Consider the following 27182-nt stretch of genomic DNA (forward strand, 5'->3'; position numbering starts at 1 on the left):
GCCAAGAGAGAGTTCTAAATAAAAGCCTCCTGGTCAATTTAGACTCAGCTGGTTGAAGACTCACTTCAACCCCACCCTCTACCACCCTGGCCAAGAAATCAGGTTTTTGTTTCTCCTTCAAAAATGTGTTTCTTGTTCCCCACCATCTATCCCCACCCTCCTCACCTCCCTCCTTAGCCAAGCTCATAGAATCAGATTTTTTTTTTAACGTATGCAGACACAGATTCTTACGCCAACTTTTAGTAGCATAAAATGTACACAAATACGGGGAATAGCAGGTTTATAGATGACTCAGGCAGATCAAGCTGTTTCTAGTTACACGTTTCTTATGAGACAAATCCTCTTCTGGCCTTTGGAAGATACATTTCCATCTGCCTTTGCTCTCCATCCCTGTTCCAGTGCTGAGTCAAGCCCCTGGTTCAAAGGCTGGTGAGCATTTCTCCCTGTAATGACTAGTGTTTCCTTGCAACTCCACCGTTTCTGTACCTCTGACTTCCTCGAGTTTGACAACTTTCCCACCTTCTGGCTTTACACATCTTCAGTGTCTACTGGGCACTGCATACTTTCTGAATCCGGAATATTTCTAAAAGCATTGCGTGCGTGCCTGCTAAGTCGCTTCAGTCATGTCTGACTCTTTGCGACCTTATGGACCATAGCCTGCCAGGCTCCTCTGTCCATGGGATTCTCTAGGCAAGAATACTGGAGTTGGTTGCCATGCCCTCCTCCAGGGGATCTTCCCGAATCCATGTCTCTTATGTCTCCTGCCCTGGCAGGAAGGTTCTTTACCACTAGCACCACCTGGAAAGTGCTCTAAAAGTTTTTAGTCAATCCAAGCAAGTTGCTCAGTCATGTCTGACTCTGCAACCCCATGGACTGGAGTCTGTCGGGCTCTTCTGTCCATGGAGCTCTCCAGGCAAGAATACTCGAGTTGGGTGCCATTTCCTCCTCCAGAGGGTTTTCCTGACTTGGAGATCGAACCCAGGTCTCCTGCACTGCAGGCAGATTCTTTACCATTTGAGCCACCAGGGCAGCATTCGTAGTCTCTAAAATTCTCCCCAGTCCTCAAGCACCCTTCTTTCAAGTTCTAGTACTCTTCTCCTAATCGAGTCTCATCCTAGGCAAACATTAACACAGGACACTGATGAAGAAGCATTTCAGTTTTGTGTTTTCAAGCCCAGATGAAAACTACGTGCTTTGAGTGACGGGGTGGTGACACACACGAGCACTGACTTGGGAGGAGATGCCGTGCATGGCCGCTTTTCCATCATGTGACTCGGGTAAGTTATCTAATGCTTTGTGCCTCTTCTGCAGAATGAGGCTGGTGGACTAAACCTTTGGATGTCTTTCCAGTGATAGAATTCTGTGATTTGAGATTTAGATGGAAATTTTTACAGTGGACTGGGCATAGGATTAATGTTTTGTTTTAACATTGAAGGATTAATCATTCCTCTGGTGGTTCAGTGGATAAGAATCCACCTGCCAATGCAAGGGACATGGGTTCGATCCCTGGTCTAGGAAGATTCCACATGCTGCGGAACAACTAGGCCTGTGAGCCACAACTACTGAGCCCTTGCTCCAGAGCCAGAGAGCCACAGCTATCGAGGCTGCATGCTGCAATTACTGAAGCCCAGGCACCTAGAGCCTGTGCTCTGCAACAATGAGAAGCCACACACCACAGCTAACAGTAGCCCCTTCTCACCACAACTAGAGAAAGCCCATGCAAAGCAACGGAGACCCAGCACAACCAAACATAAACAAATTAATTAAATTATACATAAAAAATCATCCCCCTGAAATGTCTTCTGCAGGTGATTTCTATTTTCATGAGATGCTATTTGTAGCTGCTTTGCTGCACTGTGGGGAAAGTCCATGGTCAGACAAGTTCAAATAGGTTTTTTTCCCCTGCAGGACTTCTCAGAGCTTTTAGCTTATGATTCTCCAGGAGGGAGATCAAATACTGCCAAACGATGCAAACATATTTGAGCAAGTACCTCTTTTTGTTCAAACACTAATTACCATCTTGTAGATACAGGGTTCTACATAAGGCGTCTTGGAGAATGGTGCCCAGCGGTGGTTTCATGAGGAGAAATACATTTGTCAGAATTACAGGAGTTCATAACAGAGGAGAATCCTGTCGCTTTGGACTTGGTTTCTTCCAATCTCAATGTCTAAAATCTTTTTAATGATATGCTTATTTAGTCCCAAGCATGCGGGGGAGGAGGATTTGGTATCTGTAGCCATCTTAACCCTTTTCCTACTCCAGTCCCAGCCCAATTCACACTTGTCCATCCCTCCTTATTCCCCTCACAACACACACCCTGTCTTCTAAATTGCAAACTGGAAAAGCTAAAATCTAAGGAATCCAAGCCTCTATGTTTCACTGCCAAGCACTGTTCCAAGAAGTTCACTGATCTCTGAAATCCGCCAGCCCCTAAATCGCTGAAGGGGGTCAGAAGAGTTAAAAGATTCCAGATGGGGCAGAGCAGCCTCTCCAATTTCTTCTGCCTCTGTTGCTCATTCAGAGGGTGTGACCTGTACAGGTCACTAAATCTCTGTGTGCTTTCAACTCCCCATTTATAAAATTTGGCTGATACATATTGATTTCTAGAACATTTAGAGATACCTGAATTCAAATCACAACAAATGGCAAATACCTGACCTGATTTTTGCATTATTACCCAGAGAGGCTGTGGGTACAATTCAACAGTCAGAAAGCAGCATGGGTGAGAAGCTGCAGAAATTGACCAAATCAGGCATTCTTAGCTCCGGAACCCCTGCTACCCAATTACATCTGCATGTTCACATTGGACAGCATCTAGTTTATAAAGGCAAATATTTAATTAGTGAGACCTAGGATCAGCAATACTACTTCTAACACATGTAACAAGATATCTCAAACTCAGGAAGCAAACCCTGTAAACTTAAAACTACTGCAAAATTATAAAGTTTAACATAAAAATGGAAAATCTTTAAATGGCTGTTTTGTGCAATGTTCTTCACAGACAAGACTGCCACACAATGGAACTGTGTAACGGCTAGCAGCAGGCACTCCAGGAAGATAAAATAAACTGGCTTTATGGACCCGAGGAATTGATTTTTAATGAGATTCTGCTTGGCTGTAATGGCATCCTGAGAGAGTGATCTAGTTTCTACAGCCTCTGGTATACAGTTATAAGGTACAGAGCAGTACTTGCTTAAACAAGGCCCATGCATTTGCTCTTTAAGAATATGAGATGAACTAAAATAAGGATGCTATTCTAATGCACACCCCAGAAAGCACATGTGCACACATGCGCAGGGGTACGTGCTAGTATATACCTTCTGACACTATTCCCAAGGCATTACCTGCTTGTATATTCTGAATTTTAAAGGACTAAAATCCTTGAAGTGATATGCATGTATAACTTTTATATTTTTCTCTACCAGAGTATAAGGACCCACCCATAAATTATTACACAGACTTGATGGATTCTTTCATGCTCCATAACTTGGGCTTCATGCTGACATTTACGTTTATATGTATATATGTACAGAGGTGGGTATAGATAAGAATAGGTAGAGGTATTGATAGAGATATGGTTATAAATTACAGATGGTGTAGAACAGAGAAGGCAGTGTAACAAATTGGTTAAAATAAGTTAACCAATTTTAAGCTTTAAATCTTGTTTCTACCACTTCCTAGCTATGTCCTTGGATATATTAATTTACTTCTCTGAGCCCCAGTATTATCTTCAATACGTGGCTAAAAATCCCTATTTCATAGGGCTATAATAAAGATTAAATGACTCAGAGACATAACAATTTACATGAATCTCAGCAATATAATGTGAAAAAGAAATGCCAAAAGATTATGTAGAATACATTTTTTTCATAAAGTTAAAGCTAAGTAACATTTAAATCTACATGTACAATAATTCACAAGCTTTAATAAAACTATGTAAAAAGGAAAGAAAAGGAATGGTAAATGCAGAGTTCAGGATGACGGTTACCTTGAGCTGGGGGAAGTTGGGAAAATGGGAATTAGGATTATATAGCTAGATAATAGGTTACAATCAAGGTTCTAGTTAGTTCTTGGGTGAAGGTCTTACAAGTATATATCATGAATAACTGCTGCTAAGTCGCTTCAGTCGTGTCCGACTCTGTGCAACCCCGTAGACGGCAGCCCACCAGGCTCCCCCGTCCCTGGGATTCTCCAGGCAAGAACACTGGAGTGGGTTGCCATTTCCTTCTCCAATGCAGGAAAGTGAAAAGTGAAAGGGAAGTTGCTCAGTCGTGTCCGACTCTTAGCGACGCCATGGACTGCAGCCTACCAGGCTCCTCTGTCCATGGGATTTTCCAGGCAAGAGTACTGGAGTCGGTTGCCATTGCCTTCTCCGTATGAATAACTAGGTAACTGAATAAAACTAGCCATGCATGGACCAAAGATAAGAATATGTCATGAACCAAGGAATAGGGCTAATCCAATTTTATGCACTGGAGTGTCAAAGAAAAAGGGAAGGATAAACAGATAATATAGAAGAAAGTGATTAGCACAGTGCTTGGTACACAGTAAGTACTCAAGAAACTTTCAGGCAGCTGGCTAGGGATTTCTATATTCACTTACACGTCATCCTTATTGAGTTTCACATCCCCCGGCATCTCTGATTTCCCCTCATTTCTTCTATTTCCTGATTTCTTCATTCATTTCTTTTTTTCCTGGTGCAACATCTGTAGCCCCCAAATTCTTCACTTCTTAATTTTAAAAAAGTTGAGGGATAATTTACACACAGTACCAGATACATGTCTTAGGTATTCAGTTCAGTGTGTTATGTCAATTGTATTCACAAACACAACCATTTAAAACAAGATATAGAACATTTCTATCACCTCCAAAAAGTTTCTATGTGACCCTTTACAATCAATTACCCCCATACCAGGGGCAACCTTTTTGACTTCTGACTTCTATTATTGTTGATTAATTTTGGCCATTCATGGATTTCATATAAATGAATTATGCAGTATATACTCTTTCATATCCCTCTTCTTTTGATCAACCTAATGCTTTTAAGATTCCCCATATTCTTGTGTACCAGTAGTATTTTGTTGCATGCATATATTACAATTTGATTATCCTTTTTCTTGTTAATGGACAACCGGGTTGTGTCCAATTTGAAACTGTTATGAGTAATGCTACTATGAACATTGCCATGTAATTATTTTTGTAGATGTATCTTTTGATTTCTCTTGGGTAATCCTTAGCAGTGGAATTGCTGAGTTGTAGGGTATATGCCTGCTTATCTTTTTGAGACACTGCCATTTTTTTTCAATGTGGTTAAAAAATCATTTCAAATCCTTAAGCTTGTAACATCTAACTCCACTGAAAGCTGATTAAGTAACCATACTGGCAATGACCCATTTGTGTCTGGTCCCTGTCTTCTATCAACTCCAAAATGATTCCCAGGCCAGTAAAACAAATTTGAAAAAGAAAGAGATGAATGTAAAGAGCAATAGGTGAATGTAGACTTGTCTGATGGTAGAATGTACAAAACGGAACAGCAAGAAAGCACTTCCCTGCTGATTCAGACCATGAAACGAATCATTTTTAAGACTGCGTACTACTTGAGTGAAGTGTGAGCCTAAATCATAGGTTCTCCAGCTGGGTGGATGAAGCTCTTGGCTTCAACAGACAGACTGAATAATCTTTGGGGGCCAGGGGTGGGTGACGGATGGTAGGGACATTAATTGCTTTCCATTGGCTGGTTGAGTTGGTTGTAAAGGGAAAGGCCTGCCCTAGCCCCGAAGAGCTTACATCTGTTTCTCATACAGCTCACCACCCGTGCTGCTTCAACCATCTCCTACTGCTGGCCAGGCTACCACTTTATTGATTTCTCCCCCTGCCCTTTTAAAAAGATGAAAGTTCCTAAAAGCTTTTTGTATGCAAGTATGTGTGTTTGTATGCGTGTGTGTGTTGGTGACAATATTTAGGTTAGCAAACTAAACAGCAGCTAGAAACCATCGGTTTGTGTGTGTGGGTGTGTGTGAGTGTTTAACCAATTACTCAAAGATTGGGCACCCCCAGTGGCGGAGCTGGCAGAAGCATAACAATTAGAATGTGATGACAACAACTTAAAGATAATTAGTTGACAATGACTTGAGACCTCATCAACCCCTTTAACACCTCATGGTTTATGATTAAAATGAAATACTTGGAGAGCATTTTAAGCACATCTTGTCTCACTACCAGCAGCTGTTAAGGTAGAGCTACAGTATTTGGTGTTCTTTGATATGGCTCCCATTCTTTATAACCACGAACAATAATTATTCCAAACAGTTATCATTATTCTACGGACATCAATGGATTAAGGATCTGTGTTTTTACTCAGAAACCTATTTTTTTACTTCTTTCCCCAACACTCTCCCATTCTCATCCAGACTTTTAAGTAAATGATGGTCAAACTTTTAAAAGTCAGCCCCATTGTCCTTATAAATTACATGGGTTGATAACGTCAACTGTGATTTTTACTGAAATCACAATCCAATTGAGAATTTACAACTGGAGGATTCCACCATGAGGACTCACAGGTGTGTTTAGATGAAACTGGGATATTTCACAAACCTGCTAACCTCAGGCTTCAGTAAACAAATGTTTTTCATTTTTCTTGATGGGCCCTCAATACATATTTAATAGATGAATTGATGCTGAGATTCCACTATCTTCCAAACTTGGTTCAGTTCCACGTTGCCTCTAAAATAGACACCATTTAAAACACTGGAAGTGAAACCTAGTGGTTCTATCCTTCATTACTAAATATCTCTTAAGAAAGAAGTTTCAGTGCTTCTGGGACAATCTGATTATAATACATGTTAAACTGCAAACATCAGACAACATTTGAATATGTAAGAAGGTTTGAAATAAACTTTATTTGACTATAAAATGTTGATCACCTATAAAACTATAGTCTCTTTTTAAGCTATAGTCTTAATCAGTTGTACTATTTCGATATATAATCAGTTGTACTGTTTAGACATTACAACCAATTATTTGAGTGAGGAAGTTTCATACTAATAAGGCCAATACTGCTAAGTTTTTCCATTTTTAAAATAATGATCTTTCACTGAGAAGCAGCTTCTCGAATCCTCTCCTCGACTCCTACTCAGCTTCGGCCTCCTCGCCTCCTCTCCAGCCTCCACCATGTCCATCAGGGTGACCCAGAAGTCCTACAAGGTGTCTACCTCTGCCCCCAGGTCCTTCAGCAGCCGCTCCTACACCAGTGGGCCCGGCTCCCGCATCAGCTCCTCGGCCTTTTCCCGAGTGGGCAGCGGCAGCACCTTTCAGGGCGGCCTGGGCACCGGCATGAGCATGGCTGGAAGCTACGGTGGGGCCCCAGGTTTGTGGGGCATCACAGCTGTCACCGTGAACCAGAGCCTGCTGAGCCCCCTCAAGCTGGAGGTGGATCCCAACATCCAGGCCGTCCGCACCCAGGAGAAGGAGCAGATCAAGACCCTCAACAACAAATTTGCCTCCTTCATCGACAAGGTGCGGCACCTGGAGCAGCAGAACAAGGTTCTGGAGACCAAATGGAACCTCCTGCAGCAGCAGAAGACTGCCCAGAGCAACATAGACAACATGTTTGAGAGCTACATTAACAACCTCCATCGGCAGCTGGAAACTCTGGCCCAGGAGAAGCTGAAGCTGGAAGTGGAGCTTGGCAACATGCAGGGGCTGGTGGAGGACTTTAAGACCAAGTATGAGGATGAAATCCAAAAGCACACAGACATGGAGAATGAATTTCTCATCATCAAGAAGGATGTGGATGAAGCTTACATGAACAAGGTAGAGCTAGAGTCCCGCCTGGAAGGGCTGACTGATGAGCTCAACTTCTACAGGCAACTGTATGAAGAGGAGATCCATGAGATGCAGTCTCAGATTTCTGACACGTCTGTGGTCCTGTCCATGGACAACAACCGCAACCTGGACCTAGATGGCATCATTGCTGAGGTCAAGGCCCAGTATGAGGAGATCGCCAACCGCAGCCGGGCTGAGGCCGAGACCATGTACCAAATCAAGTATGAGGAGCTGCAGACACTGGCTGGGAAGCACGGGGATGACCTTCGTCGCACGAAGACGGAGATTCCTGAGATGAACCGGAACATCAACCGTCTCCAGGCTGAGATCGAGGGTCTCAAAGGCCAGAGGGCTTCCCTGGAGGCTGCCATCGCTGACGCTGAGCAGCGTGGTGAGATGGCTGTTAAGGATGCTCAGGCCAAGCTGGAGGCCGCTCTGAGGAACGCCAAGCAGGACATGGCGCAGCAGCTGCACGAGTACCAGGAGCTCATGAATGACAAGCTGGCTCTGGACGCGGAGATTGCCACCTACAGGAAGCTGCTGGAAGGCGAGGAGAGCCGGCTGGAGTCTGGGATGCAGAACATGAGTATCCACACCAAGACCACCAGTGGCTACGCAGGTGGACTGACTTCGTCCTACGGGACCCCTGGCTTCAAATACAGCCTGAGCCCCGGCTCCTTCAGCCGCACCAGTTCCAAGGCTGTGGTTGTGAAGAAGATTGAGACTCGAGATGGGAAGCTGGTGTCCGAGTCCTCTGATGTCCTGTCCAAGTGAAAGGCTCCTGCGGTCCCTCCCAGCCTCCCCCGCTCATTGGCTCCTGCAGATGGAGCTGTGCAGGGGAGCATCTGCATAGGAGACCTGAGGTTTCGCCCCTGTCCTCTGCCCACACCTGGTGGGAGTCGACTGCCGGGGGTTGCCCCTTTTCGCCCATGACCCCACCTAAAAGCCAATGTAAGCGTCTTTTTCAGAATAAATCCAATTTGAGTATCTTTTTTTTTTTTTCAAAATAAAGCTTCAGTTGGCTCTGCCAAAAAAAAAATAAATAAAAATAAAATAAAATAATGATTTTTAACCTTTTGAGGGGTCACAGACCCATTTTAGAATATGTGGAAACTGCTGATCTGCAAAAAAAAACCTCTATTCACTTACATGCCAAGTTGATAGAATTTCCTGGGATCTATAGATTCCCGATTAATATTCTTTTATCATCAGTAATATAGAGGTGATTTTAATCTTCCAGACATGTTGGTGACAATCTATAAAACAGAAGGGGAAATGGACCATTTATGAACATATTGTGTTCAAATTAAAACTATGTTAGCCAATCAGAAAAACGGTGTCTTGTTATAAAAATAAGGTCAAGTATGCAGTGGATGTTTATTGAAAAGATTTATTGACCAGAGTTCTGAGCAAGGGCTTCTCACAATATAATCTATATGACTCCAACAAAATTAAGAGAGATGCTTGTTTAAAATGCATATTCCTCGGCTCCATTTTTGGCCGAATAAACTGGCATCTCCTGTGATGGGAGCTGGTATCCTATAGCACAGCTGAACCAATTTCCAGGTGATTCTAATACACAGTTAAGACTGTCTCTTAACATGCTCATTCTTAACACTTAGCTTATGTCTTTTGCAAAGAGCTTTATTTATATTAGTATTGTTAGTCAGTCAATGTGGATGAAGATCTTACATAAACATCCAGAAAATGCCTTTGATAACTCCAATTTGGATAGTGGATGTCATCAGGGAGAGAGCCCTTGGAAGGCAGCTGCAAACAATTGTCACTCCACTGCACTTAGCATCAGAGTCAGGCCACTTTAGATTGGCCCATCACATTGTTTCATTTTTTGGTCCTTAGTCATTTGTTACAATAAAAATTAAGTTACAGGGAAGGAACACTGTGACAGGATAATGGACTCCTGCTCAGAAGAAACCAGCCTGCCTCCAATTCATCACAGCATTTATAGTGCATTAGAAGACATTACAGTGACAACATCATTCCTTTGGGGCAGGAAGAAAAACCAGATTGAGTGGAAAAGAGGGAATTTACTTCATGAACTTGGCAAAAGTGAAATAAAAATAGAATCCCGGAGTGGTTTAAATTGCCATGTTCAGCAAAGGACAAGGGAAAAGCTAACCATCTCTGAGGCTAACGTTCCAACATGTTAAAAAAAAAAAAATTAGCTTAGTTCACCTTGTATCACATGAGTAGTTTGTGGGTTAAAATGAAACGGTTGCCTAAGGAATAACAGAGAGGCATGGGAGAAAATGGGCAAAGTTAAGGCAATTTAAAATGATTAAAGCCCACAGAATATTTTGCAAATATAAAATCCTGGAGAGAAGCTTAATAATAATATTTGTCCAATGGACTGAGCCAAAGATATCCATATTGTCTAGGTATTTTAATTGGAAGCCTGAAGTATCATTATAAAATCATAAGAAATCTGTGTCTGTGTTCTCGTAAAAGTAAAAATGGTTGTTTGATGTTAGAAAGCAATGTTTTGAAAAGTAGGAGCTACAGGAATAGCATTGGGTAGGCAAGTCTGGCAATTTAGACCTGGGAACTTAATAACTTTATAGTATTTTTACTATTATACCCACACTATGTTAAGCCTGGGGGGAAAAAATGAGAGGGCACCAGGCAACTTGGTATAATGGAAACAATGTCTTCATTCGCTGAATGTTTTTTTTTTAAGTGCCATTTTTCTAAACTACACTTTTTTAGAAAGTAACATTTTTTTTTTTTTGTAGATCTCAGATCTCTCTGGTGGGGCGAAGTGGGGAGGGGAGATTCTGGTTTTCTCCTTAATAAAATCTTTAATTCACTTAAGAATCAATTTGAACAAAAATCTGTGTGGTCTCATTTTCTTCTCCTGTCAATCTGTGTTATTTCCAGGGTGAAAGGTAATTTTGACCGTAAACATGGTTTCTATCACCCATTTCTAATTTTAACCTATTTGTCTCCATTTGATTTACATTGGGTCTAGAGCAAATTAACTATTGTGAGCTTTTATTGAAAATTAATTAGGTGGCTAAAGTGCCCATGGCAGTCTCTGCCAGTGCATGTTTCTCTCCGGGTCGCCAGCCTTCTCCAGTTAAAACACCTAGCAACTTAAAATATCCATAAAACCAATGATATAATTAGTTCCAGAGTGGAACTCAATCTCTTTGAAATCAGATGCTTTCTTCTAGTGCTGAAGGGCCATGCTATAGCCAGCATTTTATGGTATCAGGGGATTTTCCTGGGGGTAAAGAATAGCTCATTGCAGCTGAATCATCTCACGTGACTTACAATAGGAGTCCCTGTGGTACCAAATACAGTCGCATCTCTGATCAGATTCCTAAGTCAAAGCAAGGAGATGAGGGAAGCTGGGCTTACCATACTGTAAATATAAAAAACAAGCTACCCATGAGCGTGTGTGTGTGTGTGTGAAGAAAGAGAGATCTTATACTTAAGAAAAGCCAGAAAAAAAAAAAAAAAGAAAGAAAAGCCAGGATGTAAATGTGATTTATTGTAAATAGTTCCACAACATTAAAATGAGTTTTTATTTTCGATGTATGCCGCTTCAAAGAAGAGCTCTGTGGGCTCATAAAAATGCAGAGAACAAATAGGGGCCTCTAAGTCCAATTTATATGCCATGCCCACTGTGCACCGAGACGCATATAATCTGTAAAATGTCAGCTTCAAAGTTCCACCGAAATGGGTGTTAACCCTGACCTCTGGCCTCGCTGCCTCTGGCTGGGCCTGCGTGCTTTCTTTACCAGCTGTTTTAGATAAATGTGTTCCATTTTTAAGAGATTGTCTCAGCGTTTTTTTTTTACATGAATAGTGGTAATATTATTAACTCTCACTGGAGAAACCAGCTTTTCTAAGAGGGTTTTACAGAGGAACCAATCATTTCATGACCCATGCAGAGAGGAGTGGATTAATAAATATGTCATTGTCCTGAAAATATTTAAACAACACTGGGAGAAAAGAGCAAGGCACACAACAAAAGGAAAGCATATTAGTAGTGTTTCCTGTCAAAATTCACAGAGGAAGCACTTTATTTAGACCATTTTCTCCATAAAGAGATATGGCGGGCCAAAATAAACATAGTGAAGGAATCTGGTTTATCCCACTTTGGAGATTGGAGACCATCAGCTCAACCAATGTTATGAGACCAAAACCAGGTTTTCTCTCTTGAGGCTGCTAAGTAAAGCCATCGACAGAGGCAAGTGGATAGACTTAGTGAATCCATAGTGCACAGTTAAGTGGTACACACTGGTACCATTTCTTACAGGGCTGAGCAGAATAATTCACTTACGAGGCTCAACAAGCAGAAAATTCAGAGATACATATATAAAATTTTCATGTGGGGGATTTACCCAACCAAGACTATAAACAACGGTTTCAGAGTCCGGGGATGTTTTTCCATTTCCACAGAACAAAGTAAATCCTGACAATGTTTACTGAGTGCCTGGATTGCCTGGATGCCATATAGTTCTTGATGGGAAATGGGTTTAAAGACATGTTGTTGTTCAATCACTAAGCTGTGTACGACTCTTTGCAACCCCATGGACTATAACACACCAGGCTTCTCTATCCTTCACCATCTCCTGGAGCTTGCTCAAACTCATGTCCATTGTGTCAATGATGCCACCTAACTGTCCCATCCCCTGTCACCCCCTTCTCCTCCTGCCTGCAATCTCTCCCAGAATCAGGGTCTTTTCCAGTGAGTTGGCTCATCAGGTGGCCAAAGTATTAGAACTTCAGCTTCAGCATCATTCCTTCCAGTGAATATTTAGGTTTTATTTCCTTTAAGAATTGACCGGTTTGATCCCCTTGCAGTCCAAGGGACTCTCAAGAATCTTCTCCAGCACCACAATTTGAAAACATTGATTCTTCGGCGCTCAGCCTTCTTTATAGTCCAACTCTCACATCTGCACATGACTACTGGAAAAACCACAGCTTTGTCTATACAGACTTTTGTCAGCAAAGTGATGTCCCTGCTTTTTAAAACACTGTATAGGTTTGTCATAGCTTTCCTTTCAAGGAGCAAGTGTCTTTTAATTTTAGGATAATTTCTATTAGCCTAAAAAATTGACTTTCCAGGATCAAAAAGCCCATCAAACTTCACAGAGATGAGCATTGTCACCAGGAAGAGCAAGTGTAAATGGAAATGAAGTTATGAAATATACAGTTGTGGGGAAAACAAGAAATGAAGTTACATATGATGGAACGTAGTGATGTGTGGTGAGTTTCATTGAGGTGATACACTCTGAAATCAGTTCTGATGAACAATTGCTAGGACCCAGGTTAGCAACTGAGAAAGGGAATACTATGCTATTTGCTAAAGGAGACAGAAGATGGAAGGGATACAAGAGAAAAATAGACGGCCTTTTGGCGTGAAGCATTCATTGTAACCCACATGAAGAGAAGAAAGTGGGGGCAAGATGACCAATCCATTCTTGGTCAGCTTTTGCCAGCTGTCAGAGTCTCTTCTTCTGACTGGTACCCATTTTGTTGAATCTTGAAACTACGGTTTGCAATGTGTTCAGAATTTAATACAAGGATAGAAAACATTACAAAATCCTGAAATTATTACACCCCTTCAAATCCACATGCATTTGAAATAGGATCCCAAATTCTCAGCATTAAATTTTATATAAGGACGGTTTTGAATTCTTTCATGTGTAGAGACTGATATCATTTAGATTGAATAAGCTACAATGAGTGTTTTTTTAATGTGAATAAGTTTCTCAAAATAGGTAAGGCTGTTGAAAATCACTAAAGAAATCATTTTGAAAGGGTACATACGCCTCCTCTAGAATGTCGTTTTTGGCGCTTCCAAATGTGTTACCCCAAAGTATTAAGTCTACACCAGGTGAGAAGGTGGTTTTTGAAATTGATCCTGCAGAATTGTCCCTTTAAAGTGGCTGCTTTCATGAAGCAGCCAGTATTTATATATTATTATAAAGATAATACCCTTACTTTACCCCACAAGGGTGTTCTGAGAATTAATTAATGTTTGCCAAGTACTTTGAGCTCTGTAGATGAAAGGTGAAGTGGAAATGCTAAGTAGTATTATTATTTTCATCTGTATTTGAACTTGCCTCTTATAAGACAATCCTTATTTAAGATAATGATCTCTCCTTTGGGGAGAAAAGGCAAAAATGGCCTCATCCACAATCAAACCCTCATAAGGAGGACAGGTGTGATTATGAGGATTTGGCCTAAAGAACAGATTGAAGTGGATGGCAAACTTCAAAAGCATATATTCCCAAATCCCAAGACTTCTCCTGGGAGTCCCACAAGTGCCAGGTTCATCCTATAATCCCTGTCGAGATATGGCCAAATGCAAAGGCCAGGACCAGTTAGGTATTTACATGGCATGTAAATAACAACCCAAACCCTTTCAATTAACCTCTTTCCTGCTAGATGTTTGTGAGGTCCACAATCCAATTACTGAAGAGAAAGATACTCTCTTAATCCTGCTGCTGCTGCTTCTAAGTCGCTTCAGTTGTGTCTGACTCTGTGGGACCCCATAGAGAGCAGCCCACCAGGCTCCTTTGCCCATGGGATTCTCTAGGAAAGAATACTGGAGTGGATTGCCATTTCCTTCTCCACCCTTAATCCTACCAAGAAGTTAAAGGACAATGTTGAGAAATTGGTTTGGCTAAACCAGTTGGCTAATTGCCTTGAAAGGAATTGATTTTGCTCTGTTCTGTGTCTTCAACTCTAAGTCTAACCCTGGTCAGTGGAGGAGAATGATTGCCAAAGATTTCGACGGGTCCCTCTGAGAGTGTGTCGGACTGCAGTGAAGAAGGACAGACAAATCTCAGGATCCTGAAGGACTCAGAAGCTGTTTGCTCCTCCCCCTACAGAGTGCGTCTTTTTCATGGGCAGAGAATGGATCTTTGTTATCAGTACCTCTTCCAACACCCCGGTAGGTACAGACTGGTGAAGGAGGAACAGATGGCATACTGGCAATATATTGGGGGAACCCGTCTACACCCAGAAAACCAGATTCCTTCCTGAAAAGTGGTTTGAAATTTCTTGGAGGCTTCTAACTCTGTGCTTCCACGGAGGTGTTCATATAGGCAGAGAAACTTTAAAATTGACTCGTTTTTATTCTTGCCCCAAATTAAAGGCTTGCCTACCATCAATGACTTCCCTCTCAACAACTGACATATACAAGTGCCAGTCTTTCTGTATGTTTTTTTTTTTTTAAAAATCATGATTATCTGTATCTTCATCTCTAAGATTCAACACTTTCATCTAAAGCTAATTGGGATTATCCCAGGGTGATAGGAGACAGGTTTCAGCATCAGTCACTGAACCCTCCCGATTACCTGCTGAAGTGGGCACTATAAGCAACCCCCTTTTACAAAGAAGGAAACTGAGACTGGAAGTTCAGGAAACTTGCCCCAAGTTGCCTAACTAGGGAGTGGCAGAATCAGAAACAGGTACGATTCGGCATTGCGACACAAGAGGCAGTGAACTGAAACACTGAACTGTTTCCTCCATGCCCCTACAACAGAGTGTTTAAAGAAGATATTGCAAAGCGCAGCACATTTTAGTGCATCAGGATATATACTATGCATAAGGAAACATTCTCTTTTAAAAAAAAATTGCATTCATCCTCCAAATTAAGGAACTAAGGATTCTGAAAATATCCAAATTACACAGTGACCAAAGGAAAAAGTTTGGTAAAATGTGTCAAGTTTTCTTCGAATGTTTCCAACCCTGTTGACCTATCTCAAACACATCCCTTTCCCCAGGCAGTTCTGAAAACTCAGTCTTGAAGTTCACCATATGCTTTCAGATTTATCAGAATTACTCCTGATCCTGAAGCAGATACACTTCTGCCTGTGCACAAAGAACTCAGAGCCCTGGCAGGCAATTAGATAGAAAAGAAACAGTTCAGCTATTAAGCTGCTTTTAGATGCCCTGCACAGAATAGACGAGCTCTTAAAAAATCACTTAACGTAAGTATCAAGGTGCTGCAGAAGTGCCAAACACTCAACCGAGTTTGTTTCTAGAAACTTAAAAGGAATAAGACTTTCAGGTTTGTCCTTTAATCCAATAAATTTTTAAAAGATGATTAAACGAAACAATTTTTCTTCTCCTTCAAAAGCACAACTTTAAAACATTTTCTTTTTTCCTGTTAGTCCCTGGCTATCCTAGTTTGTCCTCATTTATCCAGCAGGGGTCGCTCTTGCCCACTGTACTTTTTAAAGGAATCCTTGCTTCTCCGCACTATTTTCACGGGCTTGCCTGCGTGTGTGTGCGCGCGCGCGCGCGCACTGGTGTGTGTTCGGATGTGCTCAGTCATGATCGACCTTTATTTCAGGCAGCGGAATGAAGAAATATGGACAAAGATGTCAGGCTTGAGAGATTGAAGAGAAACAAATCTGTGGTTTTGGAGGTGGGATTGCAATGTTGGGGAAATGGATGCTTTGATAATGGCTCTGTTTGAACAAGTAGGCTTCAAGTCAGTACTTCAAATTTCTCAAATAAATTAATCAGTCCTTGTCACAAAACGATTAGCCTTAACTCACTCTTACTCTGAGTTTATAAGTGAGTGAAAGTTGCTCAGTTGTGTCCAACTCTGCGACCCCATGGACTATACAGTCATGGGATTCTCCAGGCCAGAATACCGGAGTGGGTAGCGTTTCTCTTTTGCAGGACATCTTCCCAACCCAGGGATCGAACCCAGGTCTCCTGCATTGCAGGCGGATTCTTTACCTGCTGAGCCACAAGGGAAGCCAAACCTGAATTTATGCTGTGTCTCTTTTCTGTGTATTATTATCTGGCTTCTAAGTAGGGAATGGGGAATGGAGCTGCCTGTACTTCTGTTCATCTAGGCCATTGTCAGCCAGACCCTTCCTCGGGGTTCAGCCTGGCCTTGGTAATCACTCATACCTTGCAGAGCAATGACTGTCTAATACGCAGTGATTGTTCAGCCTTGGGTGGAAGTTAGTCTTTAACTGTAGCAACTTCTTCCTGCAGGAACTCAGGGCAGGCTCACACAGGCCACTCAGATCGGATCCTGAGTCTCAGGGTACATGTGAAAGGGGTGCTAGGGAAGGCATGGTCTTCCTACATCCCCACTTCAGGAACTTCTCCTGAGGTCCCACAGGCAGTCCAAGCAGGAAACAGCTTGATGTGTGGCCAGGTTTTGACACTGAGGAATGCAGGAGTGGGGTTCTAACACTGAACAAAGTGGTCGCTTGAGGATGGGGCTGCATCAATAAAGACACATGAAACATAAAGCACCACTTTTGATTACTCTACACCTCTATATACCTCTGGGTGATCAAACACTGATATTTAAATCAGATATTTAAAAGACTCCCTTTTACTCTGCTTCCTCTGCATCTTTTTTTCTCAGTGCTCTAGTGAAGTGAAAGTCATGTCCAACTCTTTGCGACCCCATGGACTGCATAGTCCATGGAATTCTCCAGGCCAGAATGCTGCAGTGGGTAGCCTTTCCCTTCTGCAGGGGATCTTCCCGACCCAGGGATCAAACCCAGGTCTCCTGCATTGTGAGTGGATTCTTTACCAGCTGAGCCACAAGGGAAGCCCAAGAATACTGGAGTGGTTAACCCATCCCTTCTCCAGCAGATCTTCCTGGCCCAGGAATCGAACCAGGGTCTCCTGCATCGCAGGCAGATTCTTTACCAACTGAGCTATGAGGGAAGCTCTAGACTTAAAAACAAATACACCTTAATTTTTAGAACAGTGCCAGGATCATAGTAAAATTGAGTGGAAAGCACAATTTCCAGACACTCCCTGTCCAGACTTGCATGCCCTTCCCCACTATCAGCATCCCATGGGAGAGGGTACATTTGTTACAACTGATGAACCTACACTGATACATCATCAGCACAGAGTCCATAGTTCACACAGGGCTCACTGTTTGTGTTGTATGTTCTACACGTTTTGACAAATGTATAAGGTTCTGTATCCAACATCATAGTATCATACAGAATAGTTTCGTTGTCCTAAAAATCCTCTGTGCTCCACCTATTCATCCATCCTGCCCTGACAACCACTGATCTTTTTACTGTCTCCATAGTTTCGCCTTTTCCAGAATGTCATATAGTTGGAATCCTATAATATGTAATCTTTTCGGACTGACTTCTTTCACTTAGTAGTATGCATTTGAATTTCCTTCTTTTCAAGGCTGAGAGCTCATTTCTTTTTAGCATTCAATAATACTCCATTGTCTGGATGAAATACAGTTACTTACTTATCCATTCACTTATTGAAGGATATCTCGATTGCTTCCAAGTTCTGGCAAGGATGAAATAAACCTGCTATAAACTTCCATGTATGGGGAGTTTGTGTGGACACAAGTTTTCAACTCTTTTGGGTAAATACTAAGTATAGCAATTCCTGGATGAAATGATAACCTCAATACCTTTTCTTCATGGTCTTCACAATTGTTGTGTCAACATCCTACCTTCAAAATGACATAACAGGTGCTTTCTGCAGTTTGAATTCGGGTGGATGACTACTCTGTTTGCTCCCCAATTCTACCATCAACTCCCAGAAAAGCACCCTGTGTCTGAGCAGCACTTGTCAGAGGAGCAGCAGCTATGCTGAGGAGGCTGCAATCACCACAGATGCCTCTTCAGATGGAGACAAAAGTGAGGAGGTGTGGTTTTATGAGTGGTTTATCCAGAATTAGACCAAACCATATCCAGTGAAATACACTCTTCATAATACTGGGGTTTCCAATTGCCACTGAATTCAATTCGTTTCAACTTCATATTTGGGGAGTGGCGAGAGGACATGGAGGAAAATACTGTGCAGCAATCGTGGTGGTAGGGGGTGTGTAGGGAGGGAGGCTTTAATGAACAATTTGGTGTCGAATTTGTGTCCCAGCACTGGAAGCTTGTCAAGAGGATTTGGAGTTTCTGAACTATGCCCTTGCTCTTTTTGAGTCCATGGAGTTTTCTTGTTTAGACCCCCAGACTGTGCCAGTGGAATCGATGAGCTGCTCTATAGATTGAGAGCTGTTAGCCACCAAGCACCAGCCTCCACTGTGCCTTCTGCAGGTTCTGTAACACCAGCCAGTATCTGCTTTGTTTACACTGCTGATGTCTCTCTGTTATTAACATCCTTTTTATGACTGACAACTTTTGCTCTGCAGCAAATAGTTTTCTAAAAAATAAACCAACTCCAGATTATTTTGATGGTTGAGATAACATGCTGAATGTAAAAATGGACATTTTCCAGTAACTCCAGTGGGTGATCTCCGGTAAAATGAATGAAGCTGCTGTCTCGAGGTGGCCCAGCCCACTATTCCAGGAGCACTAGAGAATATCAGGAAGAAAGAGACACCTACAGGATATCAATTTTAAAGGATAAATAATGTTGCCAGAGCTTGTGAGAAGTGAGGTATGTCCGACCCACTTCATTTAATGCTTCCATGTCTTAGGAACAAATCCCAAACTATACGAAGTAATCCTACAGCTGCATGATTGTGAAACAATAGACACTAAGTGATTATGTCTCCACTAAGCCGTTGAAGTAGTTTGTTTTAAAGCCATTTTAGAATTACAGAAACTTTAAGAGCCATAGGGACAAAGAGGTCAGCCTATCAAGGCTGGTAATTCCAAAGGATCCCTACTATTATCTTCAGGTAAGGTCCATCTAATCAAGGCTATGGTTTTTCCTGTGGTCATGTATGGATGTGAGAGTTGGACTGTGAAGAAAGCTGAGCGCCGAAGAATTGATGCTTTTGAACTGTGGTGTTGGAGAAGACTCTTGAGAGTCCCTTGGACTGCAAGGAGATCCAACCAGTCCATCCTAAAGGCGATCAGTCCTGGGATTTCTTTGGAAGGAATGATGCTAAAGCTGAAACTCCAATACTTTGGCCACCTCATGCGAAGAGTTGACTCATTGGAAAAGACTCTGATGCTGGGAGGGATTGGGGGTAGGAGGAGAAGGGGACAACAGAGGATGAGATGGCTGGATGCCATCACGGACTCGATAGACGTGAGTCTGAGTGAACTCTGGGAGATGGTGATGGACAGGGAGGCCTGCAGTGCTGCGATTGCGATTCATGGGGTCACAAAGAGTCGGACAGGACTGAGCGACTGAACTGAACGGAACTGAACAACGTCACTATACGTCTTCCACTAGAGGGTATTTTAAAGCCTCCCTAAATCAGATGTCCTATGGTTTATTTTTCTAGTTATTCCACAAAAACATCCTTTATAGGTGTTTGATTTTTCATTTACATTAATACTTAAGCAGCTAAGGTGTACACAGAATATATACAGAGAACTAGAAACATTAATTAAATATCTATACTGTTGTGTTTCTACAGGGCTTAAAGAAATGTCTAACTCCCAGGGAACCTGGTTTTGGGAAACACTTTCTGGCAAGTTGTCATTTGGTTTAGTTCATCAGTTTCTAACAGTAATTCTTGCTTGGTGCTGCATTAAGAGGATGTGTTCATACACAGGGCATTGTCCTCGGCCTTCTGATGCTCCCATAAGGAGATGGGACATTTCAGTGTGATGTGGGGTGCTGTATAGGAGGGGGGTCAGCATCTCTGAATCCCAGCCTGGAGGTCTTACTCCTGACACACCTCAAAACAACCAATAAGTGTCAGGAGGTAGAGGGAGGGGGGGGCGGGGGCGGGCAGAAGACCCAGGAAAGGACCTCAGGCATCTCAGATGACATGAGCAAAAGTACTGATATGGTAGGTATCTGAAGGACAAGGAGGAGACTTAAAAGGGATAAGGCTGAAGAAGTGCCTGGGAGTACACTGGGGGGTTGGTGGTCTATGCTGTAGGCAATGGGGAGTCACGGCAGAATTTTAAGTGGGGATTTTTTAGGATGGGATATTCTGATGATTATGCGGAGGACTGTGGCTTGGAGGGAGCATGACCAGAAGCAGGAAAGTTACTGGCAAGGCTTGGTCAAAATGCAGGATTGAGGTGAGGGGCGTGGCTTCATGACTCCTAAATAAGCTGAATAAGAGAATTCTTTCAGATACAGATATGCTGCAGTGCATTCCATACTTGTCCAGTGGATGAGAGCACTTTGGGAGGGTGAAGACTTCATGTGCCCCTGTATACCTGGTCTCCTCTGAAAGCTCTCCCTCATCCCTAAGCATCCCAAGATCAGAGGCCACCAGCTACTGGGTTTCAAAACAGAGACAGCTCCCTCTTTCTCCCTGCCATACCTGTTCTTTGATGCTGGAAAACCATTTAGGACAAGGATTAAAAATAAGATGCCTACACAACCTCTAACTTTTCTTTCATGCTTATTAGGCTTGGGATGCTAAAGAATCTGAGGGAAGTAATAGATTGCCTAATCTGACATCTGATCCTGTGCTGGTTGTTTGCTTTTGCCCCTCCAGATAGATTCTCTGCTCTTCCGTGGCCACCCTGTGCCCCAGAACATTGGCTGCTGTAGGCAGCACCATCAGATTCTCTTGCTGAAGCTCCTGCTGGATTCTCATAAGGGTTCCACCACGTCTAGCCCCTTGATGTTGGGGTGGGAGTAGCCCCCTATGGTTACAGTCCCTGAGTGCTCCTCTAGCCTCTCACCAATTCTCTTTACCAGCCTTATTGTTATTCAGTCGCTAAATCGTGTCTGACTCTTTGCGACCCCATGGACTGCAGCACACCAGGTTTCCCTGTCCATTATCTCCTGGAGTTTGCTCAAACTCATATCCATTGAGTCAGTGATGCCATCCAACCATCTTATCCTCTGTCGCTCCCTTCTCCTCCTGCCTTCAATCTTTCCCAGCATCAGGGTCTTTTCCAATGTTTACCAGCCTACGCTTTGCTAAATAGCAACTTCATTTTATTCTTTGCAGTGTGAATAACTCTTTCAAGAGTTTCCTGACATCCTTCCAATGATATAGGTTCTTTCCTGCATTTGCACTTGGGCAGGAGTAGGACACTGAGCGCCTGAGCATGAGGGTAGCCATGGAGAAAGGAAGACATCAGAAAGAGGACTCTGGGGTCACAGAAGACCTCCTTCTCACCTATTGCATGGGTGCCTGGCTGCCCATCTGCCTATATGTCCTGTGAAAAGCTGGCTTCACAGATCTGGTTTGAATTTATATTAGAAAAATCCTGAATTGATTTGTAACCTCCAATCTGTAATTCATAAGCACTCCATCAATAGGTATTTCTTGTCTAAGTGTGTAACTTAGTAGACATCAGAGGAAGGGAAACCAGAAACATACAAACGTCGTCTTAAGTTGTGCATATAACAGAGTCTTCAAGGGTTAAGAAACAGCCACATGCTGTGCAGCAGGTATGGTAGGTTTACCAGAGGTTTTCTTTTGTGCTTCTACAATAAAGTGGTTGGTGGTCTGCTGGCTACAGCCTGTTACACATTCCTTGCTTTTATTAGGATAACCATAAGCCTCAAAGACCCACCCTGATGTCAGTGGCAGGTCTTATAGAACACTCACAAGTTTCTTCTTGTTGTATTCGGGGGTATATAAAGTGTGAGGCATAATAGGTAACAGGTTGGAAGACCAGTTCAGGGCCGACAAAAGTCCCAATTCCTGATGTGAATATTTAATACCTTCTTATTACAGGAAAAGTTGACTACCAGATGCCTGTTACCATGGCTCCAGAGCCCACTAAAGCTTTGAGTTCCTCCAGGAGAGGGTGGGTTTTGGCAGCTCCCCTTGCCGTTCAAACAACCCAGAGACCAGGACACACCCTGTTGACTTAGGAATGCTGGAGAGGAGCATTTGCTGGAAATGTCTCTTCTGTTATTCAGTGGCCAAGTGACTGATTACTTCTAAGACAGTGATTTCATGAGATGATAGAGCGTGGTGGTTTAAGAAGTTGTTTTCAATAAACTCAAAAGCTTCACAACAAATGTAGGCTCCATGTTGGTGTGTTTGCATCACTAAGACAGCATATCAGGATGTACATTTATGGAGGTACCTGATATATCCCTGAGCTCCAGTTGTAGTTAACTGACATGACAGAGACCCAGCCCTGCACTCCTGGGCAGAAAAACACCCTCACAACTTGTCAGCTTCTAGACACTGTAGTTTGTCCAGCTGTGTTCTGACCACAGCCAGTCTGGGAGTTGGATCATTTTGCATTTCTAGGGCATGTTTCCTGACATAATGCTCACTGGCTGCCTCCTACCTCAACTCCCTGGGGTGGTGAGAGGAAGGATCCTTGCAGCCTGGCTTCCACCACCTGCTCTGGTCACATTGGCATGTCCCATGGCCTTGGACTGAGAGAGGACCCAGGCTGCAGGGCTAAGCTCCTGTCACTGTCCCAGGTTCCCTGGGTAAAGGAAGCTGATGTTCCAAGAACACTACCTATGGGCTTCCCTGGTGGTTCAGTGGCTAAGACTGAGTTCCCAATGCAGAGGGCCCAGGTTCAATTCCTGGTCAAGGAGCTAGATCCCACATGCTCCAACTAAGAGTTCACGTGCCACAACTAAAAAACAAAGATCCCTTATGTTGCAATGAAGAGCTGGTGCAGCCTAAATAAATATTTTTTTAAAAAAGAAAAAGAATAACCACCTATTATAAAAACACTTTTACTCAATATTTTTATGTTGAGTTGGCCAAAAAGTTTGTTTGGTTTTTTAAGATGTTACAGAAAACTCTATTGAACTTCTTGGCCAACTCAATATATAGGGTGAGTCTACTGAATTGGTTTTTAAAAACTCTAAATTCAAGAACATCTAAACTATAAATAACAAATGATTTGAAATACTTTTTTGTTTTTCTTTTTCTTAAAAAAAATCCAAAATGGAAATAGCTATATGTTACTATCCTGCTTAAAACCCTGGCTCTCTATTCCTCTTAAAATCAAATGCAAAGACCATTAACAGGATCTCTGAGGCCATCTTGCTCTTATGTGAATTTCCTCCTTTCCCCAGGCAGTAAGCACTCTGGCCTCCTTTTAACTTCTTAAACTCACCATGCCTCAGGGTCTTTGTACATGCTAATCTCCACATCTGGAATATTTTTCTCTTTCTTTCCTCTTCCCCTTCAGATTTCAGTTTTAATACTATTTCTTCAGAGAAGCTTTCCCAGACTCTAGCTTAGGTCAATCCCTCTTGATTTAATAGTTACCTAGACTTCTCTATCAGGCGTTATTGTCATTGGAAGCATAAATTATTAGTGCAAATACTTATTCAATGTCTTATTCCCATCTAGATCATAGACATGAGGAGATAATGGATGCTGTATTCTCAATGCTTAGCAGAGTACTGTTCGTATAGACAAATGTCTAATTGTTGAATTAATTATTCAAATAATGCATACTTATTACAAAGCAGATGACCAAAGTAAAGAAAAAAGTAAAGAAGAAAATTAAAATAATCTATATCTCTACATCCCAGGCAGAACAACTTTAACATTTCAGTATATTTTCCTTAGGTCCTTAAAAAACAAACAAACATATGTGGTGTGTGGATAAATATTACCTGCTGAAAGCTGGATCCTTTGGACATTTAGAAAAATCTTAAAATGCACCAGGCTCCTGGTATTCAAAACTGATGTTAGTGGGGGAGAGTCTGAGTAGGGAGATCGCCATTCATAGTCTCCATGCATGCTATGTGCATGCTAAGTCGCTTCAATTGTGTCCAACTCTCTGTGACCACAGACTGCAGCCTGCCATGCTCCTCTGTCCATGGGATTCTCCCAGCAAGAATACTGGAGTGGGTTGCCATTTCCTCCTCCAATGCATGAAAGTGAAAAGTCAAAGTGAAGTCGCTCAGTCATGTCTGACTCTTTGTGACCCCACGGACTACAGCCTACCAGGCTCCTCCATCCATGGGATTTTCCAGGCCAGAGTACTGGAGTGGGGTGCCATTGCCACGTGCATGCTAAGTCGCTTCAATTGTGTCCAACTGTCTGCGACCACAGACTGCAGCCTGCCATGCTCCTCTGTCCATGGGATTCTCCCAGCAAGAATACTGGAGTGGGTTGCTATGTCCTCCCCCAGGGGATCTTCCCAACCCAGGACTGAACCCATGTCTCTTACGTATCCTGCATTGGCAGGTGGGTTCTTTAACATTAGGGCCACCTAGGAAGCCCCTCCAAGGCTGGGGAGGGATTATAAGTCAGCTCTTGGGAGCAAGTTCTGGCACCTTCCTATCCGACTCCACCATCATTTTAAGAATGTTTATTTAAACTTTTAGTACAGTATCGATTTCTTAAATATTTAGAAATACGTCACCTCGCAGTTTAAATTGTGTTGCTATTGTTGCTACTCTTCCCCTAATTCATTTGTGAGGGACATTTTCAGAACTGTGGTTCCAGATTGCCAATTCCCAGCTCTTCTGCAAAGGGAGACGTGTCTGGAAACAGACTGGGAGCAACGGCAATAATCTCCATTCCCAGATAACTGCATGATTTCTTTACCCCAGATGCTACCACAGTTTACTGCATAGAATCCATTTCTATCAACAGGGCTGAATTCACAGAGCAGGAACTGTTGTCCATATTATACGTGAGGAGATGTGGTGTAAAGAGGTCACAGAACTTGCCCACAGCCACACAACTAATAAACTGCTGTGTCAGGCTTAAAACCCAAGTTGGCCTGACTCCAGAGCCCAGGGTCTGAGCCACCACACCACACTGCCCAAAGCAGATCCCTCTAGATCACCAAGTGGATCAGGAATATGAGTGGACTTCACAAGGACTTAGGGCTTCCTGGGTAGCTCAAATGGTAAAGAATCTGCCCGCAGTGCAAGAGACCTGGGTTCAACCCCTGAGTTGGGAAGATCCCCTGGAGAAGAGCACGGCAACCCACTCCAGTACGCTCGCCTGGAGAATTCCATGGACAGTGGAACCTGACGGGCTACAGTCCATAGACTCGCAAAGAGTCGGACACGACTGAGCGACTAACACACTCACTGGGCCTTGGAAACCCCTGAGCTTGTGTATAAATTTTCTGTGTCTGTACAGATTTTTATCTTTGTCTGTATTTTTTCCTGGGGAGAAGTTCTCTATATTTCATTAGATTTATTTGGAACAAGAAAAATAAAATTTCATCTGGATTCACAATTATGCTAGTGTTTGTTGACTGGTTACCAAGTATGATTCTAAGCACTTAACATGTATTAATCCTTTAATCCTGGCAATAACTCTGAGCCACTAGCACTATTATCCCCATTTTATGATCAAAGAAACTGAGACACAGAGAGGCTGTCACTTGCCCAGGTCACACAGCCGACCACGGTGCAGGGATCCTATCCAGGCAAGTCCCTAGCATCTATGCTCTTTTTAGACCACAGCGAAGAATGCCTTCTTCACAGATCTTCCAATGTTTCGTGCATTTCCCTCCCTGAACCTGAGATGTTATCTCCCTGTTTCTATACACGATTTATGTAGTAGTTTTTCCTTCCCCCCTTAAAGTTATTAATAAACTGGCTATGGATCTTACAAGAAGACATCCCAGAATAAAAATTAGCAACTGCCCCCAGGAGGATTAGTCATATTAGTGATTCACACTACCATAAAAACTATTTTAAAAGACTGTCATCCCTCTGGTTTGAAATCTGCACAAGTTCTTCATGGAGTTGGGGTTCTGAGTTAAAAGGAGGTCCTTTTGGTGGGGGTAGGGACAGAGAAGTGACCAGGAGGTGAAAGGGGATCCCACTGACAGTCACTGAGCATATGGGCGTGGCCAGAGTTTACATATACCTACTCTGCATCTGTGAGTACACACTTCTGTTCTAAATATGGACCAAGACACACTTGACTTACATGCATTGATTAAGATGAATGAAGTTTGAACGATGTGATACTTTCTCCGCACCTTTTGAGATAATGAGACACAACCTAAACTGTTCCTGAATGGCTTTCATGGATTACTGTGGATGAAGACTAAACACACTTCATGGTTTTTCCCTTTACAGATGGAAAAATAGAGGTAAGAGCATCGGGCTACTTGTTCGGGGGATTCTAGGGGATTTAATATAAAGCTAAGAAGAGAGTTATGACTTTCCTCTCCCTGCTGAGGAATTAGCATTTTCCTGATTAAGTGACATTGAGACCAAAGACTGAAATAACAGAGCCTCAGAGATGAGAATTGAGTCTGCCCCAGGGTCCAGATGAAGTGAAAGATGAAACAGGAAGCAAGTGCACTTACAGCGTGAGGCCTTGGCCAGCACCAACAGCCTTCATGGTTTAGGGTGAGCCGGTGTGGGAGAAAGGCCTGAAAAATACACGCTAGGCTGGCTTTCGAGAAAAGAAGATCTTATAGTGTTTTTTTCTCTGAATGTTCAAATTCTGGCAGACTCCTACTTTCAGACCCATTAAAATTCAGGAAGGGAAAAACGAAAAAAATTGAAACCGTTTTCAAAGAGAAAAAAAAACAACAAACACACCCACTCTTGCAAAAAT

The 27182-nt window shown here is 42.6% G+C and overlaps 1 pseudogene; it reads left to right on the forward strand.

The window, feature by feature from the left end:
• The first annotated feature begins 7100 nt into the window (after positions 1 to 7100).
• On the forward strand, positions 7101 to 8812 carry LOC102287395 (keratin, type II cytoskeletal 8 pseudogene; annotated as a pseudogene).
• Positions 8813 to 27182: the final 18370 nt, after the last annotated feature.

The sequence above is a fragment of the Bos mutus genome, chromosome 10, assembly GCF_027580195.1.
Source record: "Bos mutus isolate GX-2022 chromosome 10, NWIPB_WYAK_1.1, whole genome shotgun sequence".
NCBI lineage: Eukaryota > Metazoa > Chordata > Mammalia > Artiodactyla > Bovidae > Bos > Bos mutus.